Raw genomic sequence first — 10,503 nt, 5'->3', positions numbered from 1 at the left:
TTCGATTGAACTTGTGGTCATTCCTTCAAAGGCTCAGTTCAAAGGTGTAATCGAGACGAGTCCGTGATAGTAAAAATCTAGTTTATTGTTTTGTGTGTGTGTGTGTTCTTTCGTCCTTATTATATACCCGATGTTCTTTGTCATCTTCATTTTGTGTATTTTATTTCCTATTTGACGTACTAAAAATAGATTATAGAATATTTTTAAAGTTCTGTGACGTATCACTATAAATAAATAGATATCACTATTAGTTTATCATATGTTTTTAAAACTTCAAGTTGAATTTTAAACAATGTCTATAATAAAACAATGTAAACCGAATGTTAACTGATACATGATATATATATATACTGATCAACAAAATTGTGATGCTTGCTCACGTAAACTGTGAAACTAACTCATATCTTATTTATTATACAACCATTTATTATAATAAATTAATTTATAGGAAGCGAAACAATAGAAAGTGTTTCTTCTGAACTTTGAGTCAACTTTGCTGCAAAATAATGTTTAAATTAAAAGTTTTGAAATCGTACGATTTATTGTTTCTTTTCATTGTCTAGAACAACTCCAAAAGAGTGTTTTAGAACATAAAACAATTATATTTACATCTTTTAACTTCGCTATGAGATGATGTTCTCTCACTAAATAATTGCAAATTTTAGGGATTGTGTTCATCGTCCTTCGAACATGTAATAAAAAATGCCACATATACATTTGAGACTTTTTTATTTACTGACGGTCGTCAAAAATAAGATGTTCGACTTCTCCTAATAAATAATTGAATTACAATACAAATAGCATAACAGGTTCTAAGCAAGGCGGATGTTGAAATATATGTAATGAAAGAAAACGCTACTTTTATACAGCTTTATTTTTGTTTTGAGTATACATTTGATTGTATTATACTAGTATATATGGATAGTCTATGATTCAAGTTGATAGCTGAAATGAATGGTAGGAATAATTAATATCAAATATGTAGTTAAGTAACAATAACTTTTGATTTATTTAAAAATATATATTATCATTACAATTTTCATTTTAGTTTTTCTTTTTACAAGTCATATTTACTTTATATATATTTTCTCTGCATTCTATAATAATGAAAAATTGCCGGTAAACATAACCATAAGTAAGATAAAGGCGTAAACCGATTTTTCCCTTCAACTATTCCCAGAATCAGACCAAGCCAGAACTGTGAGAAAGGAAAATATTATCATGCAATTTAAAATCACTTTGATTATGATAACTATAGAAAAAAATGACGTTTAAAAAGAAATAATGAAATCGAGTGGTAGAAAACAGAATAGAATACAGAAAAGTTGGTATTGAATTTTCATCACTGGACTTAAACTCAGCAGTACCACTAAGCTTGATCGGAATGATCCATCTGTTTGGCTTTGTAAACACAAAATGCTTCATATTTATATTTAGACTGCTATCGACCGTTTATGCTACAAAACGGTGTACAAACAGTTTATTAGAAGTACATCACTTCAATTGCTACTAATCAGAAAAGAATCACTATCAATTTCATACATGTTTTATATGATTGTGTTGTAGTTCAGGAAGAGTCTGTAGGATATCCGTCTCAAGTAGTGCCTAGCGGAACAAGATATCCAGTTACCAACATGTTTCAGTTGACTATGGTGTACGAGTTTAGGTCAACTGATCCTGGTGATCCAAGAAACTGTCAAATACGACTTCCTCTACTTACAGAAGAAAAGTGTGGGATAGAGAAATCGTCCAGTAACCGTCATCTAAATCGAAATAGCAGTGGAATGCAAGACAGGTAATTGAAGATAAAGGTTTCCTGATGTATTTTTTTTAATTTTGAGTACTAGTATTTACTAGTTAAATGTTTATCAATATCGTAGTTTTTCTTTACGATTCTAACTTTGGCCTTTGATTTCACAAACACTAAATGATAAGTTATAAAGAAGATACCACACCAGTAAAACCCGTTAAAATCTGTCGAAACTAGGTTTTTTTCTATCCATAGATAGAATCTTAAGGTTTCCATAAGAAAATGTGGCATTGCTTTTCGGAATATTGGGTTTTCACAACTCTTCAACATCGTGTTTCTTTTGAAATCTCAACTGATTTGGTTAGTGTTATATAAAGAGAGTTTTTGATTTTTACAACAACACGGTCAAAACCACTGCAAGAATTTACACTGATTTTCATAATGGTTGGTTTATAGTGCTTTTTAACTTCGAGATTGGGTTAATAAAGAAACAATCAAAGTTATTTTAAAATGTTGCTGCTTTCACAAGTATAATATGTTCTAACTCAAAAGCAAATAATATATCTTATACACATAGTGAGGAAAAGCTGACAAACGTAACTGTGGGGTTTACGTTAATGAGACGTCAACTCAATGACACAAAAACCTAAAAGACATCCAGGGATTTTTGTTTATATTTATCACTTAACAGGACAATGTCTATTTAATTTGTTGGGCTAAAAATGGCCCCGAGTAAGTAACACAAAGATAGTCAACAATGAATTCAAATAAAAGAGAACAACGAAGATACACATAGTGAAGCATAAAAGATGAAAGATTAAACATAAAAGTAACCGATAACACCCAAGTGCTGCGGATAAGTGGATAGCAGTTACTACACCATTTGTACTGGGGACACATAATATCAATATATATGTTCCTGGTTTGTAATACCCGATGCAGTACTTATGACAATTTGATACAATCAATATTCCATTATAAGTGTCCAGTGAACAAGGAAAGCAGGAGAGCATAATATGTTGCACCAGAGACATATAATACTATTATACATCTCTGGTTGCACCAAAAACTAGAACATGATGTCATTAAATAGTGACTTTACAATCAAATATCCATGTGTATTTGAAAATCTTTTCCTGAACTGTTGAAAAACTTGCGTGCGTTATTAATTAGATAAATCTAAATATGTTTGAGATTAAGAAGAGTTTTAATAATGCATTTCACAGAGATATTTCATTTTATATTTAAGACAAATGATTTTTTATTAACAACGACATTTGTATTCACAGGTATGTTAACTGCTCTGATTCATCAATTGAATTTAAAAAAAAAATCTTTTCTTTTATCATTTCAGATAGATCAGAGATATATATATACACACATGTCTCTGGATAGATGTATAGCTACAAAGAAGTTCTATAACAAATTTCCCGGACTGGACATTGTACAGTAATCATAATCATAATATGAATTCAAATCATATCAGAGACAATCATTAACTGTTGACGTTGTTTTCTTTATTGTTTAAGTTGTGGCTTTTTTCTAACGAAATTAGGTCTAAATTTGTCTTTGATGTAAGAAATTGATTTTTTATAAGCAAGATTCTAAATCAACGCTTTTGTATGCAAAACAAATGGCTTAATATTGTACAGTGCCACTTCAGAGCTCATATTCAAATTTTCAGAAAAAAAACCCATCAGAATAAGAGGTATATTTTATGGTAAATTTTAACCAAACATTGAAGCAGAAATGAAACTTTACACATTGGATTGGCACATTTCTTTTAATCAATTTTTGTAAAATTTCCAGGGTCAAACGAAAATGTTACATATATATTTGTAAGTTTCAAACATAATTTTTGTCAATAATATATTTAAATAGAAAGATATTGCTTTAAATATGTATTTGTTAGTTTTGAACATATATTTTTTTTTAAATATTGAAACGTTTGATTTGCAATAATGCAACTACATAAGCGATAGTTATCAAAGGTACCAGGATTATAATTTAATACGCCAGACGCGCGTTTCGTCTACATAAGACTCATCAGTGACGCTCATATCAAAATATTTCTAATGCCAAACAAGTACAAAACTGAAGAGCATTGAGGATCCAAAATTCCAAAAAGTTGTGCCAAATACGGCTAACGTAATATATGCCTGGGATAAGAAATCCTTAGTTTTTTTTTTATTTATGATGTACATTAAGCAGGTTTCGTCGTAGGGAAATATCTGCACTTAATTCTACAACATGTGCAATAATGGTCTGGCATTGTCTATAAAAAAGAACCTACTATTTAACAAATGTTTATTCGTCTTATGGAATGTTTTCACAATTTTTCACACATGTTTCAGCAGAAGGATTGGCCAAATATCATGGATAGTTTTATAAAATTTTGAAGTTTTGCTTTCACCATGATCAAATATTAAGCAATATTTTGAAGTATTGGTGGCTACTATAAATAGTATGCCCATCACAAATGTGTTAAAGTCAGTTTTTATTTTCTTGATAACAGTTTAAACTACGGAATAATTTGCTTAAAAGTTAAGGATAAATATTGAAGAACCTAAGAGTTTTGAACAACGGTATACTACTGTTGCCTTTATCTAGCATACCAAGAGTGGAATCAAATGTGTTCCAGAAAAAGAAATGAAAAGAAACTGGAGAGAGAAAACATAAAAATGTGTTACAAACTGCTAAAAGTAATATTGCCGAAAACACAAAAGCTTTTTGAATCCTCTTCGTCTGATACAGATTAACAGTAGTCATACAATTATAATAAAATAAAAAAAATGTTTTCCTTTATAAGTATTTGTTTTGGTTCATTTGAAAATTAAAAGTTCCCTTTATATATATTGTCGGAACAATATTGCACATTTTGCAGAACTATATACAAAAAAGAAGATGTGGTATGATTGTCAATGAGACAACTCTCCACAAAATGAAACAGAAATTAACAACTGTAGGTCACCGTATGACCTTCGACAATGAGCAAAGCCCATACCGCATAGTCAGCTATAAAAGGCCCCGAAATGACAATGTAAAACAATTCAAACGAGAAAACTAACGGCCTTTTTTATATTAAAAAAAAAATAACGAAAACCAATATGTACACAAATAAACAAACGAAAACCACTGAATTACAGGCTCCTGACTTGGGACAGGCACATACATACATAATGTGGCGGGGTTAAACATGTTATCGGGATCCCAACGAAATACTATCTTATGTGCAGTTATTTCCCTTACACGAAACTTGATTCATGATTAATATACATCTTCAGAAATAAATTTATATCCAAATCTTAATTGAAGATAAAAAGTAAAATCACAAAAATACTGAACTAGAGGAAAATCAATTCGGAAAGTCCATAATCACATGGCAAAATCAAATAAAAAAACGCAATACTTACTTTAGTGTATTTAATACTCGTTGAATTCAACTATGGCTTTTTCATAGATTCATGTAAAATGTTAAATTGAATTAATACTACATCTAGTGTTTTAAATTTCAAACAATAAATAGGGTTTAATAAATTAAACATTATTTACATTGACTATTTTTCTACTATTATTTTTGGTTTTGGTTTCGGTATCGGTTACGGTTTCGGTATTGGCATTTCTAATATTAATATGAAGGGAAAAAGTATTACAGAAATTATATGCAACCATGACTTTTTTTGTATAAATGTATTTTAACCAAAAAATTTCACTGCATGTATTTTTTTTCAAGTACATTATATTAATTGGTTTAATAGCAATTTTAAATATTCTGGGAACACATAATTTAAAACAATCTCCGGATTGACTTTGAATTTAGTCCCGGTTTACTTTTTAATCAAACGCGGGACAAGCACGAGAAATTAAGAGTACCTACACGAAACACGGAAACTAAATAAAGGAGAACACGAGGCACGCAAGTCGAACCAAACACGAGAAAACGAGAAATAAAACGTCAAAACACGAAAACACGTGAAATAAAAAGGCCGAAAACGTTGAACGAAAATAACCCTTTACCACCCTCGTTCAATATAGTAGCAGCTGCTACATACATTTCTGACTACTGATCGTGTAGATCTTGACTTTTACCTGTTTAGAAGCTAGACTAGGTACACGTTCAGTAGGATAGGCGGATCCAGGGGGCCCTGTGTGCCCGGGCCTTCCCTTTCATGGGAAAAACATGGTTGATTATATAGTGAATCACTGAAGCATGACTCGAGCTGGCCCTCAATTAGGTCATTCAACGACCCCTCTCTTTATGAAAAGTTCTGGATCCGCCACTGAATAGTTAACAATTTACGTAACCCTATGAAGCAGCTACGATATCAGTGGTGGATCCCATGGAGTAGGGCCCCGCTCCGGTCATGCGTCAGTGAATCCTATATAATCAATCCCCGCCCCCCTAAATCCGGATATCCGCCTCTCGATATAGAACGCAACATTGGAACACTAACACTAGTATGGTATTATGTATCTATGACTTCTGATCTAAAACATCTACTAACACACACAAAAATATCGTAAAATAGTGAAATATAAGATTGATTGCACCTTGTATGGATAAATCAGACACTTTTTAATTTATCAGTTAGGATATTTGGCATTGTTGCATTTTCTTATGTGTGTTGCTGGGTGATTTTTTTTCGATTAGAATTCAGTGATGTTATCTCGGTTTGATGGAGTCGTCTCTAGCAATAAAATTAACGGTACCAATTTTCTTGCACAAGATGCGCATTTCGACAATACATGTCTCTTCAGTGATGCTCGTGGCCAAAATATTTGAAATCCAAAGCTTAAATAAAAGATGAAGAGCTATAATCCAAAAAGGTCGAAAAAGTATAGCCAAATCCTTGAAAGGAATCAGAGCTTTGCATGAGGGAGATACATTCCTTAATTTATAATAATTTCTATCATTTTGAAACAGCAAATTTTAATAACACAAAAAATCCGTATTTTCATGCCAAGTAAACATCCAGTTTATAATTCTGTGTGTGTGGTTTTTTTTTAAATTTTAACGTTCTTAAAATAGATTACAGTAAAAAATTAAATTCTGAACTATAAATAGATACAAAAGGTATCAATTGGATAGCAGGACGCCAAACATCTGTCCTGTTAATTCAGTTATATACTGATAAAAAAATGCTTGCTTTCGTAAACTGTGAAACTCAGTCATATATAAAATTGTGCAACTATTTATCATAATAAAGGAATCGAAACAATACAAAGTGCGTCTTCTGAACTTTGAATCAACTTTGCTGGAAAAAAAGGTTTCAAAGTTTTGAAATCATACGATATAATTGAAATAGCACAATTCCAAATGAGCGTTTTAGAATATAAAAAGAATACAAAAAGTTACAAACTGTCATCAAAAGTATGATTAAAGGTTAGAACAATAAAATATTGGGCTTCTTCTAATACAATCTTATAATTGAATTACAATACAAATAGCACAACAGGTTTTAAGCAAGATGTCTGTTGAAATACATGGACTGAAGTACACCCCACCTTTCTAATATTTTTTTTTTTTTTTTTTTTTTATGAGTATATGTGTTTATATGATCATATAGATACTTGAAGTTGATAGCTGAAAAGAACATGATGAATGGTAGGAACTTTTAAAAAATAATATGTAGTTAAGTAATAATAACTTTTGATTTATTTTGATAATGATATTATCATCTTTAATTTTACAGGTTTTTTTGGCTTTATATATATTCTCTGCATTCTAGAGTTATGTGAAAATACCGGTAAACATAACAATAATTTAGGTAATGGCGTGAACTAATTTTCCCTCCAACTATTCTCCGAATGATTCTACATCAGATCAAACCAGAACAGTCCAGATAGAAAAGAAAAAAACATTATCATGCAATTTAGAATCACTTTAATTATGTTTATTATAGTGAAAAATGACCTATAAAATAAAGATTGAAATCGACTAGTAGAAAACGGATGTGGAAAAGTAAGTATCAAATTGTCATCACTTGGACTAATACTCTGCATTATCACCTAGCTTGAGGGGAATGAAGCATACGTTTGGCTTTATGAACCAAAAAAGCTTCAAATTGATACATGGACTGCTGTCGAGCGTTTATGCTCCAAAACGGTGAGCCAAACAGTTTATTAGAAGTATGTCATCTTTAACTTTAAGCTTTTATTCAAAATAAGAATCGTTTCAAATTTCATATATATTTTTTTATAATTATGTTGTAGTCCAGGAAGAGTCTGTTGGATATCCGTCTCAAGTAGTTCCTAGTGGAACAAGATATACAGAAACCAACCATTGCCGGTTGACTATGGTGTATGAGTTTAGTTCTACTGATCCTTGTGATCCGAGAAACTGTCAAATACGACTTTCTCTACTTACAGAAGAACAATTTTGGATAGAGGAGTTAAACAGCAGCTGTCGTTTAAATCGAAATATTAGTGGAATGCAAGAATTCTTCAACACAGTAATTGTTTTGTCTTTCAAAGGATTTATTAAGTGTTAATACAGCGAGCATACGCTATATTATATAACATTAAAATCTTTATGTCTAGAATCATTTTTACAACCACCCTGTTCATCACTGCTAGTAAATGTTTCGTATCGGAAGCTATCACCAGGATAATACAATCCCTCTTGTGATGATATAGAATATGTATTCTGTAGTTTCCTGTTGATAAAGTGTTGAAGTTATTCGAAACACTAGATTCTTCCCCCTACATGAGTAATTTGCGATATAGAGATTTGGCAATATTTTTCGAAGTGGTTTGTATTCATTTCAACATTTTAGTGCTCTTAAACTTCGTAATTGATAGCCACGCCAATTGTCCTGATTCATAGCCGCTGTCAAAGATTGTGTAAACCAAATGTGCATTATGCATAAATTAAATTAAAAGCCGGGTCTCTTTAATCATTCGTAACAACAACTGGGCAAATGTCAGGGCTGGTATGCTCAGCCCAGTAGTTAGCACGGTAGTCCTGATATAAAGGCTTATGTTTTAGTTTATTGCTCATTGATCTAACGTATGAATGGACAAGTTAAGTTTTTTTCAGCTTCTCATTGGCGTCTTTACACTTAATCCGTTTACTGATTGATATTTTAGCCTAGAAAGCATGATTTATTTATTAGTTTATAACTGATTTTTAACTAGCATTCAGTAACAGCGACTACTCTTAGATTGATACTTTGTGTCTTGCCTTTGAGTAAATTGGTTTTTACGTGCGTGATTTGTGTAGATGATGAGTTAACCCTTAAACTTTCAAAAGTTTTATTAATTAGTGCTGGTACACCATTGTCGTCAAAGACTACAGGTTGAGTGCTCTCAATCATGTAACAATAAAAATTTAAATTTTGAACCCCATAAACAATCTATAGATGAAAAAAATGTTCCTGCTTCTGATATACCAATGATCTCTGTTGAAGCATATACGTTTCCGTATTGTGGAAGAAAGTTGTAGACGAGATAGTGAGGTATACGTCTACGAGACAGCAACTCAACAACACAAAAAAAAGACATTCAGTGACAATCTATCTTAAACCCTAGACAAGACAGTGTCTTTTATATAATGAGCTATAAATGGCCCCGGGTAGAAAACACAAAGATGGTCAACACCGAGGTCAAAACAGAGATGCACACAGTGAAGCCTAAAAATTAAAGATTGAAGATGAACATTATCGATAACACCAAGGTGCTACGAATTGGAGGATTAGCAGTTCCTAGATTAAAGAAGATATGGCATAAGTGTCAATGAGGCAAATCTCCACCCAAGTCGCAATTTGTAAAAGTAAATCAATATAGGTCAAAGTAAGGTCTTTAACACAGAGCCTTCAGTTGTCTCACAACGAACAGCTAGTTATAGAGTGCCCCATAAAATGACAAGTGTGTAACCATTCAAACAGGAAACCAACAGTATAATCTAACAAAAAACGAGAAACACTTTTGCAATCTAATTAAAATATTGATCTCTGATTACGTTATACTACTCATATGTAGTATAACGTTATCAGAATTCAATATTTTAATTAGATTGACACTTTTGAAACCCATCAACAAACGACAACCACTAAACATCATGTTTCTGACGTAGAACAGTGCAAGCAAATGCAGCGTGTTTACATGTTTAGATATGCGCCAACCTTCACCCAACCTGAAACAATATTGTAACATCACAACATAATCCTATTGTAATACAGGACGCGTTGATTGAAATTGAAACATGTAAAACAAGTTGCAATCCATGATGAGTCTGTAGTGGATTAGGAAAACGGGAGAGAATGATGTGACTTCAAAAACTAGAACATTCGTGGTGTCATGTAGTAGTGACTTTACCAGCAAAGAACCAGGTTTCTTTGAAAAATCACATCTGTATCAAGAAAATCCTCCCACGAACTCTTGAATAACTTTCGTGCGTTATTACTAGTTATTCGGAAAAATAAATCTGTTCTAGATTAAGAAAAAGAATTTTAATACTAGTAATGCATTTTACATGTTATGTTCATTTTCATTTTAGATAGATGCATACATAGAAGTTTGTATAACATTCCCAGACTGGACATTGGACAGTGATCATTATCATAACATTATGCATTTAAGTCTGATTCGAGATAATCATTTACCGTCTTTCATTGTCATGTTTTCTTTATTGTTTGAGGAGTTTTTTCCAAACAAAAAGTCTTAAACTGTCTTTGGTGTTATAAAGTTGATTTCATTTTAGAAAAAAAAATTATCAACGTTTTGGTATTCAATCCATTTGAAAAATAAAATTT

The sequence above is a fragment of the Mytilus edulis genome, chromosome 2 (assembly GCF_963676685.1).
Source record: "Mytilus edulis chromosome 2, xbMytEdul2.2, whole genome shotgun sequence".
In the NCBI taxonomy this organism is placed as follows: Eukaryota; Metazoa; Mollusca; class Bivalvia; order Mytilida; family Mytilidae; genus Mytilus; species Mytilus edulis.
Note: the sequence above shows the minus strand (reverse complement) of the source record.